The sequence below is a fragment of the Falco naumanni genome, chromosome 6 (assembly GCF_017639655.2).
Source record: "Falco naumanni isolate bFalNau1 chromosome 6, bFalNau1.pat, whole genome shotgun sequence".
NCBI classification, from domain to species: domain Eukaryota; kingdom Metazoa; phylum Chordata; class Aves; order Falconiformes; family Falconidae; genus Falco; species Falco naumanni.
The window spans coordinates 30,763,735-30,786,361 of record NC_054059.1 but is presented as its reverse complement, the minus strand read 5'-3'; positions in this window follow the sequence as shown (position 1 = coordinate 30,786,361).

Genomic DNA, 22,627 nt, shown 5'->3' with positions numbered 1-22,627 from the left:
ATACAAAAGATACATCATAGAGTTCACAGGCACTGTGGTATCATCCTCCTCCTGTACCTTAGTATTCTTAGTATTCAGTCTGAAACCTTGACTATACACTTAGTAAAACATACTTCTAAAAAGACAAGCAATATGGAACAGAGATATCTTTTCTTTGCAGAGGATTTCTGGTTTCTGCAAAACATACAAGTTCTGGAAATAATTCTGGGTTTGGCTGTGGAAAAGCTTTACACTTGCGAAGGAAGTGTGCATTTAGTTTGTTTCAGCAAATCTTGAACTACTCTGTAATAGATGTAGCAGAAGGCATTGCAGTATAATGGCCCCTTTTGTAACTTCGCCTTTATATCTGCAATTTGATTATAGCACTTCAGAGTCTTAAAAAAATACATTTAATTGACTTTATTATATTGCTTTTGGTTCATGCTATGCTTTGCTTCCTAAGGTAGAGTAATAAAAAAAATAAATTGAATTTTAAGTACAAAACAAATACTGTATCAATTAATTTGACAAAAAAGTAACTGACAGTTATATGGCATTTTTATACACAGAGGTTCCCAGAGCAGACCAGTACTCTAAGAACTGTTTAATCAAGTTAGAAAGAAACTATGAAAGCCAACTGCATTCTAGTCTGAAGCTGAGCAGCTTCTTAAAAGTACAAAAAAAAATATTCATTAAATAACTGCCAGTTTCAAAAATTTCTGCAAGGAAAACGAGTGAGTTGTCAGACTTCTATTTTATGTAAATGTACATAAGTAAGCAAATACATAAATAAATATAAAGATGATGTCAGTGTATCTCAAGTTTCAAAAATGAAAAAATATTTTTCTGAATCTACATCAGATGTAGGAACATCATTGGAACATCAAATTTATGCAGCATTTCATTCTTTAAAAAAAAAGCATCTATAAATGTTTCAGACATACAACTCATTGGAAAATACACCATCTCCAATGATTGTTACATTCCGGAGTGACGGATTAGGGCTACTTCAGATGGAGGTGGGCCACTGATGAACTGCCACAGCCACACTATATTTTGGTCTTCAGGGGCAATTCAAGTATGGATCAACTTGAACTGAGGCATCTCATTGGATCACAGCACATTGAGCAACTTACACTACACATTTACCTGTTGCTTGATTTCTCCTGTTTCAGGCTCTCTGTTCATTCGTAGTGTGCCAATAATACTAATAAAAGGTAGTGAGCAGATTCTAAAGATCCTTGGAATTTCTAATAGGTACACACTTTAGGGGTGAAAGAGATTCTAAAAAGCAGGAAGGTAATTATGAGAGTTTAAAACGAGTTTATGTCTAAGCAGTCTTACTTCTGTGCTAGAAGAGACAAATTCTTATCCCATGCCAGGCCTTGGATTCTTAACTAACATGGTTACTGTAGGTCATCCTATTGTTATTATTTCTTTACAGCTGAAAGCAGCTATGTGTTTGATCATTCAATATAATGCTACAATTTGTATATTGATGGGTTAACAATTTATTGTTTTCAGAGACATCAATGTATTCTTTAAAGTGTAGTTGTAGGGACAATAGCTTTTTAACATCTTCATTGTAATAACCTTCTATCTGGAAACAAAAGAAACAAAAAAACCCCACCCCTATGTTTTCTGAAAAAAACATCCTGTCAGTAATTTTTTTTCTTACATAGCCAATCAACTAAATAGAAGGAAACAGAATAACAAAAAATCTAACATTCCTGCTGAAGTACACCTCATTAGGGGTTGAATTCACACTAAGACACATAAATTAAATATCCAAATACATATCAAAAGATATGAATAATTAGCTGGTATTTAAAGGGCATTTAAAGATGGGGGACATGAATATTTCAAATGATTTCTGATGAGTTATGGAGGCTGAAAACTAGAGACGTATTTTAAAGACATGAGTATGCATCCTTTCTTCAAAAGAGGGCTTGATTAGCATGTAATAATAAAACATGGAACCACATAGATAACAATGAAAAGAAACACATTCTTTGCACAGCTGTTGCTAAATGAGCATCATCAAACCTACGCACTGAATGAGTCAGGGGTCTTGAGAAAAAAAATATTTTGTTTATGTCATGAACATCAAGTACATATAAGATAAACAGAATAATTTTGTGTTTTTTCTAACCTCTGACTTTTCAACTCCAGTAGGATACATACTAGGTAAGTTTTAAAGTATACTGATCTGATTTAGTTTTCTCCCATCAAATACCTTGGCATTATTGCTAGCATACAGAACTACCAGCAACATTCTAATTCTACACAGGCCCATCAATGTTTACCTTCACAGTGTATGTTGAACTGATGAATATTAAGTTTGATTAATAATGTTTAGATCATCATAAGATTTTAAAAATTATTTTTTTCTGGAATATTTGCCACCATTTTCTGTTTGCTTTTCATGGACAGCCATCTCACTGAGCTTAGTTACGTGGTTATTAAAAAAACCTAGTTTTAAAAGTTTGTAGACTTCATTAAAAAAGCCTTACCCTGTTTTTCAGTCAGAATTTTAAACCTGAGATCAGATACCATGTTCAGTCAGTCATGGATCTAAAATAGCACAATTGCAGCCAACTAAACTGAAGAACATAACTTATACTTGAAACAATAAGGCACTCAGTCAAATGTATTTGTAAAGACAGCAAAATGACTGAATTAAAAAAAAATATTTGAAAGACTAAATGCATTTGCAGATACGTGAACAAAAGAAGCACGAGCAATTTTTAATCTCTTTACTGAGGTCTGTTTATGCAAGTTTATAGTAAGCACAATATTTATGGTAGAAAATTCAAAACAAATTTATGTATCTCAAATACTTGAATTTTATTTGCTTTGCTACATGTCTGAATTTTGAATACTTTTTAAAATACTGTTGATTTTTTTTAGTAATAGTCTAATGTCATGATTATGGCAAAATTAGGAGAATTTCTGACAGGAAAGACTTTCAAAGTTCTCAACAACTTATTTTTTAAAAATTCTGTTTCAATTTCCCTGTACGTGGTATTATCATTGTCTTAGGATCAACATGTGAACTGTGAACAATTTTCTATATGGACTCAAAATCTGTGCTGTTCTGTTCATGCTGTATATTACAGGAATCATTTGACTGGATGGAAAGATGCTTGAAATTACAGTTAACTTTTTTTTTTGGTTGCTCTTTATTTTTTTTTCCCAAAAAGCATCTTCCCTTTTTACATAGTTTTTTTTATTTTTTCATTACTTGTGCTAATGCATGCATATTGCCAGCCAGAGGACTTTCACAACACATGCCTGTACAAGTTTTCAAATTAAACTGTCAATCTCATAAGGAAGTCAATGATAGCAAATTAATTAACTTATAATTAACAATATTTCGATAACCTATCCTTTGTTTATCTGTTTTTTGAAAATCTATGTCTGTTTACAGTCAGTCAAACATATTTAGAAAATCTTCATGCGTACAAATACTTACATAACAAGTATGCTTCTTGCTCTTATACCTCAGGCTACAGATGTCCCTCTGAAGTTTAAAGCCATATGTCAACATGAATTTATCATGTATTAATGATAAACCTCCCTCCTGTCATTCAAAGCTCTAGCTCTCTGTAGAGAGCTGAAGAATATGGTGTCTCATTTCAGAATGAAATGAGGATAACTGAACCACAAACCTCTCCAGACAGTTTGACTTGAACCAGCAAAACAAAAAGTACCCATCAGTATCAGCAATATCCACTGCTTCAACAGTGGGGTGAGGCAAGGGGATTAAGAATATTCAGAGGATCTTTCTTGGATTTTTTTTTACCCATGACATTTTGCCTAATCCTTCCACTTCTAATACTATTGGAGAACAGGTAAAAAAGAAGAAAAAAGATGTATTTTCAGAAACACTTTTCCAACTCTTTCTTTAGTGTATAACTGTCCTTGGAAATCCTTGTTTATTTCTATGTGAATACATTCCCGTAACTTCAGTGCCTTGTCCCGTCTTTGGCTTTCTTGCATTGGGGTTTCTGCAAATGAAGAAATGTATCTAGAGCTGTAGGTGTAAATGTTGTATACTTCTATAAATATATATGATATAAATTACATAAATATACCTATTTTCCACTTACATATGTGTATATTGTATAATAAATATGTTGTACTTTGAACAACATATTCATACATTGCAACTGTGTAAATATAGAACAGAAGGAAATGCCATCGAGTCTGAGATTTGTCCTATATGTCTAGCTTTCTTTCACCTCAGTAGGCAGAGGTAGACATAATTATTTTCTTACTAATTTAACACAATTTTGCAGGGATTATCTGCAGTTTTACAGTCTCACAAATAGGTGGCACTAATGAATTCTACATTTGCGGTAATTTCTATGTTCCCAACTTGGAAAGTACAAGTCCTTTGTGTCCTCTGACACGCTCCTTATTGACCTCAACTACCAATAGCAACTTGGAACTTGGCTATGAGGTCTGATACAGAGAGGATCCTGTTTTCCACTTCCAGGGGAAAAGTAACTTCTACAGAATGTAACAGGAGTTACTCACTCATGAGTGTAGGAGAAGAATGCCTACGTGCGGCATTAAAATAAGAAAAGCATATTGCTTTTTAATATAAAAAATGTCTAAGGTGGCATAATGTATTGACAGTTCTTATGAAAGACCTGATTAAACCAGTTGAGCCTAAAATATCATCTGGCACATAGAAATGCCAAATCGAAATCACCTTGAAATGTGAATTTGAGTCACATTCCTGGCCAGTTTACACTGGGGTAACCTTCTGAGTGTCAATGTAATTAGGGGTGTTTTTCAACTTCAGCCAGCACAGACTTTATTACTGTTTTCTAAAGAAGATGCTTCCACATGTACTAGTAGGTCACCAGGCAGAGTTAATCAGTCTGCCAAAAACTCAGAGGGACAGCCTGCCTCACCATGGGCCTCACCATGGGCTGCAGGGGCTTCTCTGCTTCAGTGCCTGGAGCACCTCCTGCTCCTCCTTCTTCATTGACCTGGGGGTCTGCACAGTTGTTGCTCTCATACATTCTCACTTCTCTCTCCGGCTGCTGTTCTACAGCAGTTTTTTCCCCTTCTTAACTATGTTATCCCAGAGGCACTACCACAGTCATTAATGGGCTTGGCCTTGGCCAGCGGCAGGTCCGGCTTGCAGCCATCTGGCATTGGCTCCATCGGACACAGAAGCTTCTGTCAGCTTCTCACAGAAGCCACTCCTGTAGCCCCACTTCTGGTACCTCCAGAAACATGCCCATGCGTTCCCTGGAAGCATGCTTGTTGTCTCAGGCCAAAAATATGCCTGAGCCACTGCAAGAGATGACAGAATCACAGTGCTTGAGCTCTGAAAGCATTAAACTTAATTTAATTCTCCCATTACAGTTTGTCATTTTTTTAGAAACATGTACCCTGTTGCAGTGAAAATCATAGTTCTCAATTAACTAGTGTTTATCCTGCTATTTCACCTGAAAGATCTCTGAAATAAAATAAAAGAGTTAGCAGTAAAAATATCTGCAGAAAAGGATAATGTAGAAAGAATAATCTAATGATATATTTAATTTAGTGAAGTTTGGTGGGTTGGGGTGCCACTAGATAATTAGATGTTCAGGATAATGGAGTGAACTTGACTGTGAGTATCACAGGACCCTGAGTTCGCTACAGCTATGGAGCGGAGCTGCTTTCCTTATTTAAACTTTTTGAAATGGGAATGCAGGTTGTGTGCAGCCCACATATGGTTAAGGAATGTTTGCAGTATTATTTCAAGTACTATCTATGACAAGATTTGACCACAGAGATTAAAATCTCGAAAATCTAAGTGGAAAAGCAGGAAGCAAAGGAAAAATAATTTCAGTATTGAGAAGTGTTCACAATGCTGTGTCTTCAAATTTTCACAGAAGTGACAGATTTTTAAATGAACGCAATAATTTGAAAGTCAAAATACATAATATGTCTGATGGATAAAAGAAGCATGGCTGTGTTGGTATCATTATACACAAAAAAACATGATGAAGATGTAGCAGTGACAGATTATCAGGAGACAGTAATTGATAAAGAAACTTGCTGGAAAGTAGAGGAAGGGGTTAGTAAGTACCATGAAAAGAGATGATAAGCAGGGGTCACCTACTTGAAGAAGAGAGAGAGGGCAGGAGGGAGGGAAGGAAGGAAGGAAGGAAGCAAGCAAGCAAGCAAGCAAGCAAGGAAGGAAGGAAGGAAGGAAATGTGGGAGAGAAGAGAGGGAGGAGCATGGAGGGCGGGGTGGATGGCGGTGGAGAGAGAGTGTTTCCACAAGGAACTAAGACAGTCAATCAGTGGAACATATTTCCCAAAATGTTGCTGTCTCCATCCTTGGAAATTTTCAAGATCCAACTAGACTAAGCTTTAAGCAACCGGGTCTGACTTACAGCTGGCCCTGCTTTGAACATGACATTAGGCCAGAGAGCTCTTCCAAACTCTTCCAACCTGAGTTGTCATGTGATTCCAAGATCCCACATCCCAGCATTAGCAAGAATAACTGGGATGCAAAAGTAGCATGGGTGCAGTTCCACTGATACTGAAGTGGCTTATAAATAGTGTATCCTTTATGGAAATAGCTGTGCCTGTATTAATCATCATCTGATAAATATAACTGCATCCATACTCACACTGGGGCAGCTACACAGTCTTTCCAGAACAGTTAATACGCTCCACACTTCTAATGCAAAGAAGCCCTATATTGCCAAGGAACAAACAACTAACACCATCACTCTACTGTAAAGAAGCAATTTACGAAAATGCCATCATCATCCATCAGCAACTAATCTTTAAATAGCAATAATTACTAAATGTTCTTGTGCCTACTAAACTAGAAAAAGACAGGATATAAACACATTGCTGAATCGCTTAACCAATAAGTTATAATGTATGTTATGCAACTTGTATAAATACAGTTGACTGTTGACTTGGAGTTCGCAGTATGAACACAGAGTGGCAGGAAGTTACTTTGCCTTAAGTAGGAAAGCAGGTATCATACCAAAGCATCTTTCTTCAGTCTTAAGGGAAAGAAATCTCTGTTTATAAATTTCTCCAGTCATACTTTGTGAATCAGGTGCCTCTTCCAAACTTACTTGATCACAGTGAATCATGTTCAGATGCTGCATCTCTTCTGGAATGCTTTCTAAAGTTCAGAAAAGTTGCATGAGTGTATTCCTTAGACTCTTATGTCATCTCAGGTAATATAGTTTCTCAGTACAGTGCTTTGGAAATACAGGCTTATATGGAAAAATATACCAGATCCATTTACTCTGTATAACTGTCACTAATGTTCCCAAATCATTCAGCTTTTCTACTTAATATAACAAAATATAGTTGATACAACCTGAGATGTCTTCAAGAGTATAAATGTAGGCACATAATTTTAAACACAAGTTATGCCTGGAAAGTTTGAAAAAAGAATATTTTGGCCTGGGTATTAATAAGTAGGAGTGCTCTACCCCATATGAGAATCCAGTATTATAACACCTTCTGTGTTTGGATTTAATTCTTTTTCAGGATAAATTTAGATTCTTGAAATGAAGGTGTTATGAAGCAATGGTAGCAGTTGTCAAGTCCTTCTTTATACAGTCAATCAAGGCTGCCATGTTGGGACTTAATAAACAAGAAAGGAATAAAAAAAAATTTGAGCAACGAAACACAAAAAGTTAAACATATGCATATAAGGCAGTGCCTGCAAAACAGTCCTAAGTGTTTTAAATAAGAATTTTAAACCACATACAGATATATATGATCATTTATGTTGCAAAATACCTCAGGGAGTCTCCAGTCCAAGCTTTTGCTCAAAACCTAGTCAGACCAGTTTGCTCAGGGCCTTATCCATTAAGTCTTGAAAAATTTCAAGGACAGGAACCACACAGTCTCTCTGAACAACATGATAAATGGACAAGCAGTCTATTGCTTGACCGTCCTCTTAGGAAGAAAGGGTTTAACTCATACCTGCTACGAGCTTTCCTTGTTTCAATTTATGTCCTTTGCCTCTTCTTCGACCATACACCACTGTGAACAGCCTAGCTCCATCTCCTCCATTACATCTCTGAAAGTACTAGCAGGCAGTTCTTAGGCCCCCTAGAAGCTCTCTTTTCTCAGGCTGAACAAGACCCTGTTCATCAGTCTCTCCTTGCTTTGCTTTGCTCCCTGGCCATCTTGGTGGCTGTCTGCTGAACAACTCACTCCAGTTTGTCTATGTCTTCTGGGGAACCCAAAATGTAACATAATATTATGCTGAGTGCTGAGTAGGGAGAAGTAGTCACCTCCCTCAGTCTCCTCGCTGTGCTGCTGTTCATACAGCACAGGATGCTGATGCCGCCCCTGCCTGTCAGGGTGCACTGGTGGCTCCTGTGCAGCTTGCTATACCAGTTTTTCAGCAGAGTTGCTCCCCAGCCAGTTAGTCCCTAGCCTGTACTGTTGCAAAGGATTCCTCTTTCCCAGGCAAAGGACTTTCTGTTTGTCTTTGCTGAATTTTATGAAGCTCCTGTCAGTCCATTTTTCCATCCTGTGTAGGTCCCTCAGTAGGGCAGCCCTGCTCTCCAGTCTATCAAGTCAGCCCTCCAATTTTGCATCATATGCAAAGTTGATGATACCTGCATAGGGCATTGCTTAAGCTGCACAGGTCCAGGATAGACCCCTGTAGAACCCACTGGTTACTGGACTCCAAATAGCATATGACTTGTTCACCACTACTCTTGAAACCTAAACATCTGACCAGTTTTTTATGCACCTAGTTGTCCATTTATCTGGACTAGATGGGTATAATAATAATGTGGGAGACAGTGTTAAAGGCACACATTAGACTGTTCTAAAGCTTGAAAGATATACAATGTATAAAGGTATGAAAATTGGTTTACTGAGACATCAAGTCAATGAAAATGTTTAGATATTTTTCAAAAAGATACTTCCAGTGTTACTGTATGCAACTGCCTTCAAAAGAAAACATGACATTTTTGCATATCCACTCATCCATGCATTTCAGTTTAGCTTCATTCGAATTTGCCTCGTGCCTATCAAAGAAAAAGTGTTCCATGTGTGTTGCACTTTGCACACATGGCAAATGGTTTTTACCTGTAATGAACAGCAGTGTCACAGAAAAGAGGAGCACTTTCCACACCTTCAATCTCTCCAGTATTTACAACAAAAGATTTCTTATTAGGTTTTTTTTGTATGCATTGTTTCTCATTCCTACACCAAATATTTTTAAGAAAATACCTGAATGATCATACTGTTATTTTTTACCACTTAACTCTCCTCTATGAGTCACACAATCTGCTTCTTACTACACACTTTAGCAGATCCAACTGCCTTTAGTCTTTAGAATCAAGTTATTTTGTTTTATTTCTTGTTTTTTCTCTACAAATCTCTAAACTGTATTCTTTGCTGAAACTTTATGTCGCAGTAATCAAACCACCATGCTGCAACTGTGGAAATACTGTATAGACAAACAAGCACCAAAACTGTTCTTGTATGGAGTTAGGAAGAATAGGCAACTACCAGAGAAGAGCGTTGAACATCCAGCAGATACCTGTATGAATCAGGCATATAGTCAGATGCACTCAAATAGGCAAAGTTCCTCAAAACGGGAGGAATGGCTTTGTAGTTAGCATTTCAGCAGGTTCTGTTTAGTCACTACTAAGTATCAGGATTTTGCAGGTTTTTAATCCAAGGCCCTGATTGCTTCCAAGCATTGTTTTGGGCATACATGCCATTAACTCAGACCTCTTGGAGCCAGCTACTGGCTGGGGGCATCCTGGGGCTAATGGCTGAAAGCTATATGACAACATAAACAAGCACAGGCAAATCTGAGCTCCTCAGTAGTCAGGATGTGAGCGAGCTCCAGTTTAGGACACCTATATCAGCACTAGCATTGTCAGCTCAGACTAATACGGTCTTTGAAAGACAAAGTATATGAGCTTAAAATCAGTATCTGTTAGGTTGTCTTGAGTCTAAGGTGTGTTGTGTTTGGCCAGCCCTGGACACAACATGTGTGCCAGTGTCTGCACATTTTGGAGGCTGTAGGCAGTGCAAAATCCTATGTACACATGGGAATGCCCAGGTATTAGGCAACACGTTATAGAAAATCACCGAGTGAATCCTAGTCCTGCACACAAGAACCACCATAATTTAAGGCATTTATAATCTTTATTTTGATCTGTGCTTTCCTTTTTCTTTAGCTGGAATCCCTGAAAAAGCAGAGGTGGCAGCATGATCTATTTCCCAGGAAAGGCAGAAAGTGGCGACAGGCTCCTGCTCTTACCCAGATGTAATTTCTGATCAATCCTTTAACAACTCCAGACATAATTTTTTTGGTTTAGAGTTTTAGTCAGATCAACAAGCTAGAACACTTGGACCATTGCAGCAGATGCAAAAAAAAAAAAAAAAAAAAAAAAAAAAAAAAAAAAAGTGGGAGGTAAAGTTCGTTGGCTGAAGAAAGTTAGGTAGAAACAAGCCAATTATGAAAACACTTGGGAGACTCACTGGGGAGCCCACGTCTTCCACCTTTCCTGAAAACGTCAAGAGAGATTAAAAAAAAGCAAGCAAGTTAGCATTAACACCACCACACCACCCCCAAACCCAATCCCAAATAAAACAACCACAACCCCAAAACCCAAACCCTAACACCATTCTGATGTGAACAGAAGGCTCTAACCTGAACAGTGTCCAGGCCTGGGCCCCAGAACTGGATCATTCATGAAGGTCCCTTACCTCATTTTGGCCCAGTTTCAAGGAGCACTCACCCACTCTCCTAGGCCAGCAACACTTTTAATAAGCAGGTGGGGAATGGCCACCTAGTTTAGAGGGCAAGGGATTTTAATGCCATGGAACAGTCACCTCTGCCAAGGATCACTCCCTGCCCTCTTTTATTTACAGGTACAGCCGTGAATTCCATGAGCTAATAATGAGTAATGGTACAATTTTGTGCTGGGAAGAGAAACAAAGGAAATACTGGATCATGAAAAAAGAAAACTCTAAGCCAAAAGCCATGGGAACTGGCTGGACAGTAGCAGATGAAGCTCATAAAATTATTTCTCTATTTAGACTAGAAAGTTTTTGAAGCATAATCAGAGAAATAAATAATAATAATGAATGTTTTAAAGGAAAGCCTTTCTTTTAAAAAAAAATATCAAGAAATATTCATTTAAAGGCAGAGGATTTGGCACATAAACAGAGATCTGGAGGAATGGAATAGCAGAACAGAAGCAGTATAAAGTCACTTCTGAAAGCTAGGAATAAAAAAGACCTGCAGAGTCTCCGTCTGGATTTAAGGCAAAAGACTTTTCACAGTAGGGAATGTGCTCTGTAGTGTACTGTGTCCAGGCTCCTCTCTCCACATCTCATGTACTAGTGATAATTTCTTCTTCTCTGAGGCAAATACTGTGGAAATATCTGCTACCCAAAAATCAAGAAAATATGCTGTTCCAAACAGGTGGAGCTAACCTGTGTTCTTTAAGGTGCCAAATAAGAAAATAAACGAAACAGTAAAAAATTGCAAATGAAAGCTTTATGAGTGATGATCAGAAATGATGAGTATCTAGCATATAGCTTCTGTGTTTCACACAGCATTATAGTATTATTCAGCTGCCTTCTGAGAAAAAATGTGTCTCCAGTCACCAGCATCTCTCCCTTGCTTTGCCATCTTCTTTAAAATAAATGCTATTGATCAGCAGCAGTCTTCTGAAATTGGCAGAAAGGTATGAGCTTATTAAACCTCTGTTATTAAGGTTGAATATGATTGGAAAGGAGAATTGATTCCTCCTAGATTTATGTCCGTTAGCTTTTTATTGTAATCCTCTATTTGTAACATTTCGTTACACACCTTCAGAAGCTATTCTTTCTTGGTTTTATTTCATTCTGTGGATTTTGCTTCTGGTATCCTGAAAGAGCGATCATTATTTTTCCTGTATTTATTATAAACATTATTTTGTACATACGAATTCTGAGGCAACTAAATCTTGCAAATTTATTTTTTTTTCCTGGAGGAACCTGAGTCAGCCATGATCAGATTGGTTTGTTAGCTATGTTTAAAATCAGTGCAGAACACATACATTTTTGAATGTATGTGTCTTATTATCAGTATATAAATCTTCAGTCAGACCAGATTTCTTTGAATATGAAAACTGGCAGTCTCTGATTAAAAGATTTAAAAAAATACATTGAAAGGAGAACCTTTTGAAAAAGTATTTCTAAACAAGTGCCGCAGTGTGCTGCTTTTGGCTTGGATAGAGTTAATTTTCTTCATGGTAGCTAGTACAGGGCTAGTTTGGATCTGTGCCGAAAACTTAGTAACACAGGAATGTTTTAGTTATCTCTGAGCAGTGCTTACACAGCATCAAGGCCTTTTCTGCTCTTCACACCACCCCACCGGTGAGGAGGCTGGGGGTGCATGAGAAGGTGGGAGGGGGCACAGCCAGGACAGCTGACCACAACTGACCAGAGGGATATTCCATACCATATGATGCCCTGCTCAGCATATAAAGCTGGGGGAAGAAGAAGGAAGTGGGGAATGTCACCGTTACGCATGATGGAGCCCTGCTTTCCTGGAGATGGCGGAACACCTACAAGCTGTTGATGGAAGTGGTTAATGAATTTCTTGTTTTGTTTTGCTTGTGTGCATGGCTTTTGCTTTACTTATTAAACTGTCTTTATCTCAACCCGCTTTTACTCTTCCAATTTTCTCCACCATCCCACCAGGGTGAGTGAGTGAGCAGCTGTGTGAGACTTTGTTGCAGCTGCGGTTAAATCACCATGCACAGTTAAGGGGAACACTCTGAAATAAATCAGAACTTCTGGCTGCCCAGTCAGCCAATGTTCTCTAGTGGTTGCCATTTAAAAGCCAAAAAACCATGGTTCAGCGCAGGAGGAAAAAAAAAAGTTTTGAATCTGAAAGGAGGTGTTCAAATAGTGCCACACATACCTTTATGTCAGCTAAAATATGCCAGCTGGCATATACATTTATAGTTTCATTGTAAAAAGGGAATTTATAAAATACCACTCTGAAAAGAGTTAAGCTTCTGTTGCCATTAGTGAGGATAGACATAGTTCTAAATTATAACAGGCCAATAAGATCATTACATCTCTATATAGACCTATATGGCAGCCATTCATATACATTTGGATGCTCCTCTCACGTAGCAGAAGTGATTTACTAATGTTGCCTATGTTTCTTGCCTTGTCTTCAGTGCCATTTGAACCCTGAGGGCTCAGCATTGTGTCTGAACAAATATTTTGCAATGTCTATTTTCTGAAACAAATGTATCTTCGGGTTGCCTGAAGTTACTGTTGAATCCAAGTTGAATTATAAGAAATAAAAGTGTTTGGAAATGTGAAAACAAGCCAGCTCAGGCTAGAATCATAAGCAGATGAGGCTTGATTTCTAAAAGGTAAGGAGCATTACTTGCTTCTGAGCATCTCTGAAGAATTTCTTAAACAATAGGCTGAAGATTATCATTGCGGCAAAAGAAATAATGAATTTCTAAGTTTTGAAGTGGTAACGCATACCTAAAACTTCCCTCATTTCTCCTGCTTGAAAAAAAACCCCACACCCTAGAAAAATACCTAAAAAGAAAAGTTGATGACCCATAATGTTTTGTTTCACTTCTTAGTTCACCCATGAAAATAAACCACCTTTAAAAGTCAACAGACAAATAAACAAACAAAACACATGCACACTGTTGTTTATCTTTATATAGAATAAAATCTAAGCATTTCTCATAATGTGATTTCCTGATTATATCATTTGAACTGTGTATATATGCATTGCTGAACTGGGGACTAGTTGAAGCATTTTTTATTTTATAATAATTTACTGCAAGTACTTTATTTCAAAAGCGGGATATGTAATAGCTGTGGAGGTTTGGGGTTGTTTCTTATTTTGTTTTGTTTTGTCTTTTAGTTTATTCTGACTTCAAGTCTAAAAACTAATTATAAAATAATTTATCAAAAAGATGTTTGGTACATCTTGCACAATGGAGACCCTTTCCAGTGCAACTTCTGGATTTCTGAATCTCTTCTAATTCTCCCTCAAACATGTTTTTGCTTCTTTGGTGTGGTTATTTTGCATCAGAATACAATCAGGTTCTTAGACATCTCCTCTTAATTTCATCAAAATGCTAATGAGCTGGGTTTGTTCACCTTTTTAAAGAAAATTGAGCTGCTTCTTGAGAAATAATCTAATGATGAGATGGACATATATTTTCATACTTTTGAAGTTCAATATAATTTCTCTAAAAATAAGTTAGAGCAAAAAATGTAGAACCTGCTTTGATATTTAAAAAATAATAATTATAAAAAGAAGCAACACAATAACATTTAATTTATTTGATGGCTATGATTAAATGTGAATGTCAAACTCAAGAAGGTTCAGAGATGCCAGAAAAACAAACTTGATTTTTTGCAGGTTTATGTTCATATGGAGAGTTTAATAACCTTTCTCTTGAATCACACAGCTTCTATGATGATCAAAGAAAAAGGAAAGAAAAAAATTAAAGAGTTGTCAAAAAATACATGTATACTTGGAGAAATTACTGAACGTTTTCAATAAAGAGGTTGCTTTTAGTCCATAATCTTTAGCAGCAATATGATGCTATTCCTTACTGAGCTCTGGGTTCATAAAGGCAGTTATCTTCAGTGGTGTAAACCCTGGTCCTCAGATTGTACTGTGTTCTTCCAGGGCAAGTACAGAAAATTAAGGATTCAGGAAATAAGTTTTTACTGATGGACGCTGGTTACAGGTGACCAGTCATACTATAGTTGGGCAGAATATCCTCTCTAAAAATTGTGTCAGCTGAAATGACTGTCAAAGATTTACTCTTTGTTCCATGACCTGTAGACACAAGAAAGGTGCTAGAATTCTATTAAATTAATGTTGTACATTGCAGCCTTCTTATGCAGACAAATCTGTGAAGAATGTATGGTGGAGGTTGAAGGTACCTTAAAAAAATCAGAACTAGACTTGTGTTGGAATACGTGATAGTTACTTAGCAGCGAGGACAATAAATACCAGACAGATTACAAGGGGAATGTGTAGGGTCACTGTCATGTAATTGCACTGCAGACACCTGTAAATCAGGTGTCTCTTTCTATGGTTTTCTAAAGTAACTCTATCTAAGTTCTGTAAACTATGGAGATGAATAGGGATTTTAAGAATATGTTTCACTGATCTGCTTAAGGTACTTAATTTGAAGTGACATAAAGCATTACCTAGAACATGTATTTCTGGGTTACTAACATGTAACTTGGGCAAATGTTCATCTCTGGAGTCTTTTAGAGTAACACACGTGGAACTATTTTTCTTTTTACCCATGAGAATGTGTTTTAATCCATATCTGACATAAAAAAAAATATTGGTAGAGAAGACAGTGAAATAGGGATGAATGGTATTGGCAAAAGTTTTAGAACTAGGATTTTTTTCTTAATTGAGATTTTCTACTGGCATAAACAATAAAATATGCATAAACACACACACAAGAGACACCAAGTTTACAATAATTTCTTTGTCTCTGACCTGAAGTGTGCTTAATTATTCTATGCAAAGAACATTTTTAGTGAGAGAGACTAAAAAAAAAAACAACTGGGCAAACCACAGGTGAAAAAAGTATTAAAAATTTACTTTAAAAACCCAGAAACACACACTCCCCAACCATCCTCCCCAAAAAACAGCTGAAGGAGGGTACTACCCAGTAGCTAGCAGGTTTTACAGCCTACATTGCTCTGAAAAAGTAGCTTCTGCAGGTAGTCATGACTGATCCCACCACCTATCCCTCAACTGCCTCCTGGGTTGCCTTGAAGTTGCATCAGCCCTGAAAAGCCTGTGTGCCATCAGACAGACATATGTGCCAAGAGCCAGCCTTGTGTCTCAGGAAGAAACCAACAACCTGCACTTGAGGCATTCTCAGAAGTCTCAGAGACAGGTCTTTACCAGTTGATGCTTGTATATATATATTGAAATTATTATTTTATTTTAAATATTCCTAAACAGTTAGTTTCATTTTAAACTTTATTACAACTAAACCTGGGTGTTTTATTTGATACACACCACAATTTATTCTCATTTCACCAATCATTCAGTTATTTTCCAGGTTTAACTCATTGCAGATATACACATGGGTTCCTTTATTTATTTTTTTTTATTCACCAGCAAACCAAAATTCCAGTTATATGAACATTTCTCTTAAAATAACTGGTCTGTTTGAAAATTGTTTCTTAATACTTGTCAGCTAATGATATATTTCTGTATAAAACCATGAAGATTTATTCCCATTATGAACAAAATCATTATTTTCTATTTAATATAACAGCGGGTGTTCCCATTATCCATGTAAATTGTTAGTTCTTTTAAAACTTACTAAGCTGTTGAACTCAGTAACATATTACAGCAATGAGTTTTACCAGTTAAACAGATTTCCACTGTGAAAAACAGATGTCTTGTCATCGGTGGTAAATCTGTTCCTATCAATTTACTTTAACTTTTAAAAGGGTAAACAAAAGTCTTTGAGTTTACTGTTTCACTTATTATTCCTACACCTTTACGTATGTCTCTACTGCAATGTATGAATATCTTTTCAGTCCTTCTTTCTATGTGATGAAAAGTCTTTCCTTTACATCTGCAATCATTTTTTTAAAAAGCGATCACTGAAAGCAGGGTAGTCACAACTAAACTCTGGGATGACACATGAGAGAAATCTGCCATAGGAGCTTTCATAGATCTCAGAATTATCAAGGACAAGCCCTCAGGTAGAGATTAAATGCTTGAATTCATAACTTCTTTAGCCAAAGAGAAGGAAAAATATCGGGACTTTCAGTAACTTGTGCCATTTTGTTAGCCCTTGATGATGTGGCCCTCTGTGGTTCACGTTATAAGAAAGGTAAGAGTTGCTTTATTCTCCAGTGAGTCTGACTGAATGTATGAGGCATCAAAATGCATAGGTTGAGAAGTTTTCAAGAGCAGATGAACCTCTAGACCCATCATGCTGTGTCAAAGTGGTTGAAATTAATTTGCTTATAGCTAAGTGAATTGAGTTCTGACTTCCTGACCTCTGTTGGTTTCACATCCAATGTCAAGCCTGACAACACTGCTGTGGGTAAGGTTATTTTCTTGATATTACTCAATAACATGAGTTTCTTCAAAGCATTTCTAAAATGAGTTTTCATAACCTGACAGAACAGAATTTGCAACTACAGCAATATCCATGATTGCTGGTATTAAATCATAAACTCTCCTTTTTTAGCAGAAGACATTACAAGATAACAGCCACCAGGAAGAAAAGAGGTTTGTCCAGTTTTACAGCTAAAAAAGTACTCCCAGAAATAGGAAACAAGGGACTCCATTCCTGTTTTATTCTCATGGATACTCAGTCTATTATTAAACAGGTTTCTGCAAATATGCCTATGATAGTAAAATAAACAGTGCCAGAGCCCATTTTCTATCTCTGAAGCTAACTTCTAGTCCGTCTCTGTGCCAATGAATTGTTTGGAAGATTCAACCTGAGGCAGAAACAATTAAGGATTTTTCTGACAGTGGCTAGTCCCTTGTGCTACCTAATTTGCTAGTACATGTATACAGCACAGGGATGCTAGTCCAAGTGCCTGCAGGCAATTTATTGACATTTGTGTGGTACTCCTTCTAGGCTAATTTATCTGCATAGACATCCTGCTGATAGAGCTGGATTGCTGTTCTTGGTATAGGCATATTTCCTCTATTTCAGCCCCTCATTAACAGATGGGATAAGAAGGAAGGGGGATAGTACTTCCTTTGTCAATGCTACTTGTTTAAATCCTAAGCCACAGGAGGAATTGTTTTTTCTTATTTCACCTGAGAGATGCTAGGAATTAGATCACAGCTGGGTGATTTAATATGCTCTGGTGCTGCAGCAGTCTAGCTGATTTTTAAATAAGAAAGGCAATTGAGTATTTTTTAGTTTCACCTTAGAAAAGCAACACCTTTTCTTTAAATAGAAATCTGCGTAACCTGGACGCAATGAAAAAGCAGATCATTCCCAAGTTTAAGACATACATAACTTACTTAATTTCTGAATACTTTGAAGCCATTCATCATGCTCAGCAGGATGTAACCAACCTGGAGGAAGTGCATAATGCTCTGAACACAGATGGGGTTTTGACTGAACTTAGTTTTCCTGTCATGGAGCAGTGTGACATCAAGAGGAGAAAAAATCTTTCATGTTGAGCTGATAAAATAATTAGCTCAGTCACATAATTGCTGTTAGTGCTAGCTATCTCTGCCATCAGGTGCTTTGCCCTGCTCTCAAGCCACTAAAACCTAATATAGATCAAATGATCTCAGCATGTCATCTGCTTGATGTCACCACTAAAGTCGCTTTTGAAAACAGACTGAGAACATTCATGTATTTTCATTCACTGTAATTGTCTCTAGTACCTCAACTGAGGACAACCAACTACACCTTGGCTTCAGAGGAAAAATGACACTGTCATTCTATGCTGGAAATAGTGATAGTAGCTCAAAAGTGTATTTATTTTCACAACTGTAGTTAAATCACTAAAGTAACATCAACAAGATCATCAAAATCATACCTTAAAAAAGCTTAAACAAACAGTAAGATTTAAGATCAATATTGGCACTGTGTAATGCTGTGTTTCATGTGCTGAAATTCCATACTATTTATAGTTCATACTGTGAGACCTGAAGTAATATATTGCTTTGACAGACCTGTACTTCAAGTGTATTTATGAAGTATGTCTGTGTTGATATGGGAAGTCAGATAGAATTGTCTACGTTTCACAACAGGTGAAGCCAAGGTGGAAAAGAAGTTAGCAAAGATCTGTTTTTTAAGAATGCATCTTGAATCACCAAGGTGATTCTCCCTCCCCCATTTGTTGATGGAACACCACAAGGTTTCTGCTGCGTGTTGAATTGCATCATATTCACTTCTATAGAGAACTTGAAAATTTTCAAGAACCAAAGTGGCCATGCAAATGATCATGTATCTTGAGTAACGTAGCATCTGTGAAGACACTGTAACAAAATAGGTTTCATATTAATACTTAGTATCTCAAAATCTCTGATTAATAATTCCTTAATTTAGTGGCATTTACCTCACCAATCAGCAATATTATACAATTTCTGTGGAATGAGAATCAAATTTTGTTCAATTTCTATAGTAAATTGGTAGATCCACATAGACTCGTGCTTTTCCCTCTCCCTGGTTCTTTCTGTGACAACCATCCATTCCACAAACTGAATGGTGAAAGGATCCTTCAGTGCTTAAATCAGGGGTCCTCAAACTTTTTAACCAGGGGGCCGGCGCGGATGCAGTGGCAGGCAGCCATCTGCGGCTGCTTGGTTTCCCCCCCCCCAGCCCCCGGCGGGGGGTTCTGTAAATACCGGGGGCCGGATTGAGGGCCCTGGGGGGCCGTATCCAGCCCATGGGCCGTAGTTTGAGGACTCCTGGCTTAAATAATTAAATGCTGTAAAGTAGCACACATGAAAGAAATTAGACAAAGAAAGATCTTGCTTTTTTATCTGTGGATCTAAACATCTCTCCAGAATCTGATAGATGGAAAAGGTTTCCCTTTTGAAAGTATGCCTATAAATCAGGATTTTATTTTAAGGTGAACATTTTAACATTCTAGATATGTTACACAAATTGCCCCGCCTTAATATCTAGTTTTATAGTATAGGTAGCCAGGCTTGAAAATTATTTGTATTTATTTGTTCACTGAAAAGCAACCAAATACATGAAATGAATGAAAATACTAATCTCTGAGTATCTGTTAAAGCATGTCAGTTATCGAATCTTGTCTATGAAGGATGGTAGGCTGTGGGTTTTACAACAGGAAAGGTATAGATAGAAAGGAAAAAACACATTGAGGAAAGAGGAAACCTGGTTTAGGAGAACTGTTACATGGGCAAACTGACCTCAAAAGTACAGTGTAGCACAATTCCTGTCTGTAATCTTATAACTGAATAAACCTTAATGTGTGATTTATCGAAACACATTGACAGCTACTGCTGGACTAGCTGTTAGGTCCCAACCAGACATGAGTCCCAGACGCTGAGTAGTGTACAAATACATAGGGTAGGCCTGTATTGCAAAGGGTTTGTACTCTGGTTTACATGATACTTATACTGTAAGAGGGATGGGTTAGTGGAGTACGAAAGAACCATTAATAGGATAATACCCTTAGGATGGAGATTGGTGTAAAGGTCACAATGGACTTCTTCAAAGCAGTTTTGAAAACTAGCTGGTATTACAGCTAAGCTTCCTATCCCTTTTCCTAATGAATACCTCTTTTTGACTGCTCGCAGCTTTGCCCAGTAATTAATATGAGAGGATACTGTCTGAGTCACCATCTGAGGTTTTGTGGAAGTATCAGTTAATTTTTGAGCATTTCAAAGAAGATGAATAAGGATTTACACTGCTGTTGAAAAGAAAGCCTGGTTTGAAACTACTGGAGTAGCAGCAATGAGAAACAGCAATTCGTTGTGAAAGGACATAACTTTTGCCATAGGAGACTGACTGACTGTTTCATGTAAGGAAACGTGAGTTTTATTCTGGTATGAAAATTTAATCAGCAGAAATTATAAACATTTAAAATATATTATTTTGAAAATATATAACTGAGCCATTCTGTTGGAAATTTCTGAGATGTAATTTTATTTCTTACTAAATATAATTATCCTAAATCCATAGAATCACAGAATGGTTTGGGCTGGAAGGGGCCTTAAAAGTAATCTAGTTCCAACCCCCTACCATGGACAGGGACACCTTCCACTAGACCAGGTTGCTCAGAGCCCCATCCAGCCTGGCCTTGAACACTGCCAGGGATGGGGCATCCACAGCTTCTCTGGGCAACCTGTTCCAGTGTCTCACCACCTTCATGGTGTAGAAGTTATTCCTTGTATCTGACCTAAATCTGCCCTTTCTGTTTAAAGTCCTATCACAACATGCCTTTGTAAAAATTCCCTTCTCCAGCTTTCTTGCAGGTCCCCTTTAGGCACTGACAGGCTGCTATAAGGTCTCCCCAGAGCCTCCACTTCTCCAGGCTGAACAACCCCAACTCTCTCAGCCTGTCTTCATAGGAGAGATGCTCCAGCCCTGTGATCATCTTCATGGCCCTCCTCTGGACTCACTCCAACAGGTCCATGTCCTTCTTACACTGCAGGCCCCAACACTGATTAAACAAGATAACTGAACAAGAAAAGTCTGAATTTTAGTTATTTCTATTTTAAGTTAATTATGAAAAGCAAACAATAATTTTCTGCCATTTAGTGAAATGGTTTGCTGCTTTAACGCTATTTTAACATAGTTGTTTAGTTCTGTCATTAGTGGCAATGTTTTTTAAATAGATGTAAGTATTTACATTTTTCTGAACATCATAATTAATATGTGTATTTTTTAAGTATAACCCAATTCTAATCTTTTTTTGTTGTTCTAAAAACCCACAAAATTTATCGTTGAGTTCTAAAATTCAAAATGACCAAATGATCATACGTAACAAGCATTCAAAACGTATCGTGCATAATTATTAGATTCTTTCTCCATTTGTCCTTCTGCTTCCTGCTGTTTCTGTTGCCCACCAGTGAGTTATAAATTTCAAAGGAGAAAAGAAATCTGTTGACTGCAGAGCTGAATTCAGTTAATGTGCCTCACACTAGCGGGACAATGCATGTAACACAGCAGGCCTAATTTGCTGTCCATGTCTAATATGAATATTGCCACCAAATGTCTGCAGTCAAATGGTTTTCATTACACTTAAGTTCTGTGTTGTGGGATTATCTGTAAAATTTAATGACCAAAGTTCTTTAGTTGAAAATGCACTCTTTTGCAGTGACATTCTGCTTGAGCACCACAAGCAAGTGAAGTACATAAAAAAGCAGACCCACTGAAAACCACAAAAATACAGCCTGTCATAGTATCTGAAGCAGAGTGCAACCAATGAAACACTCTTACAAAGGAGCAGCAAAGGAGCAACTTGGTAGCTTTTATATATAAAAATATATATTCCCTGGGAATGGATTCTTCTAATTGATTGCCATGTCCATAAGAACACTTCAGTACATTATTTCCTGGAAGTAGAAAGCATGGTTGCGGCTTTGTAAAGGTGAATTCTGCTGAATGTGCAAGGTTAGTGCTATGTTTAAAGCCAAAGTGAAATTCCGCAGGGGAACTTCTTTCTTCAAATAGTTGCTACAGTAATCAGAGCCCTGTTTTCCTTTTTATGGCTGGGTTATCAAAGATGCTGCATACCCAAAACCTCTCTGCTGTATTGAATACCTTGTTCTCATTATGCTTTTGCTAGTAGTACTAATCATTCCTCTATTTTTACACTGAGCATTGACATTTTGAATTCACTATGGAGAGCAGAGAAACAAACAAACAAAAAAACCCAACAAACACAAAAAACCCAAAAAAGAATCTAGCAATTCTTCAGTTGTATAAATATTTTGGAATCATTTATTAAGAGATAATGTTTTCAATACATCCACATACACCTGTAATCGCCCAGGCAGAGGAGGATGTGTTCTGGTCCATGCTGCAATTTGCAATGTACAACAAAGTAGCTGCCCTTTGGGCTTCAGCAGAGCTACTCAGAGAGTAGGTGGTTTAAGCTTATCCAGGGTGTTACAGAATGACTCAGCCCTCCT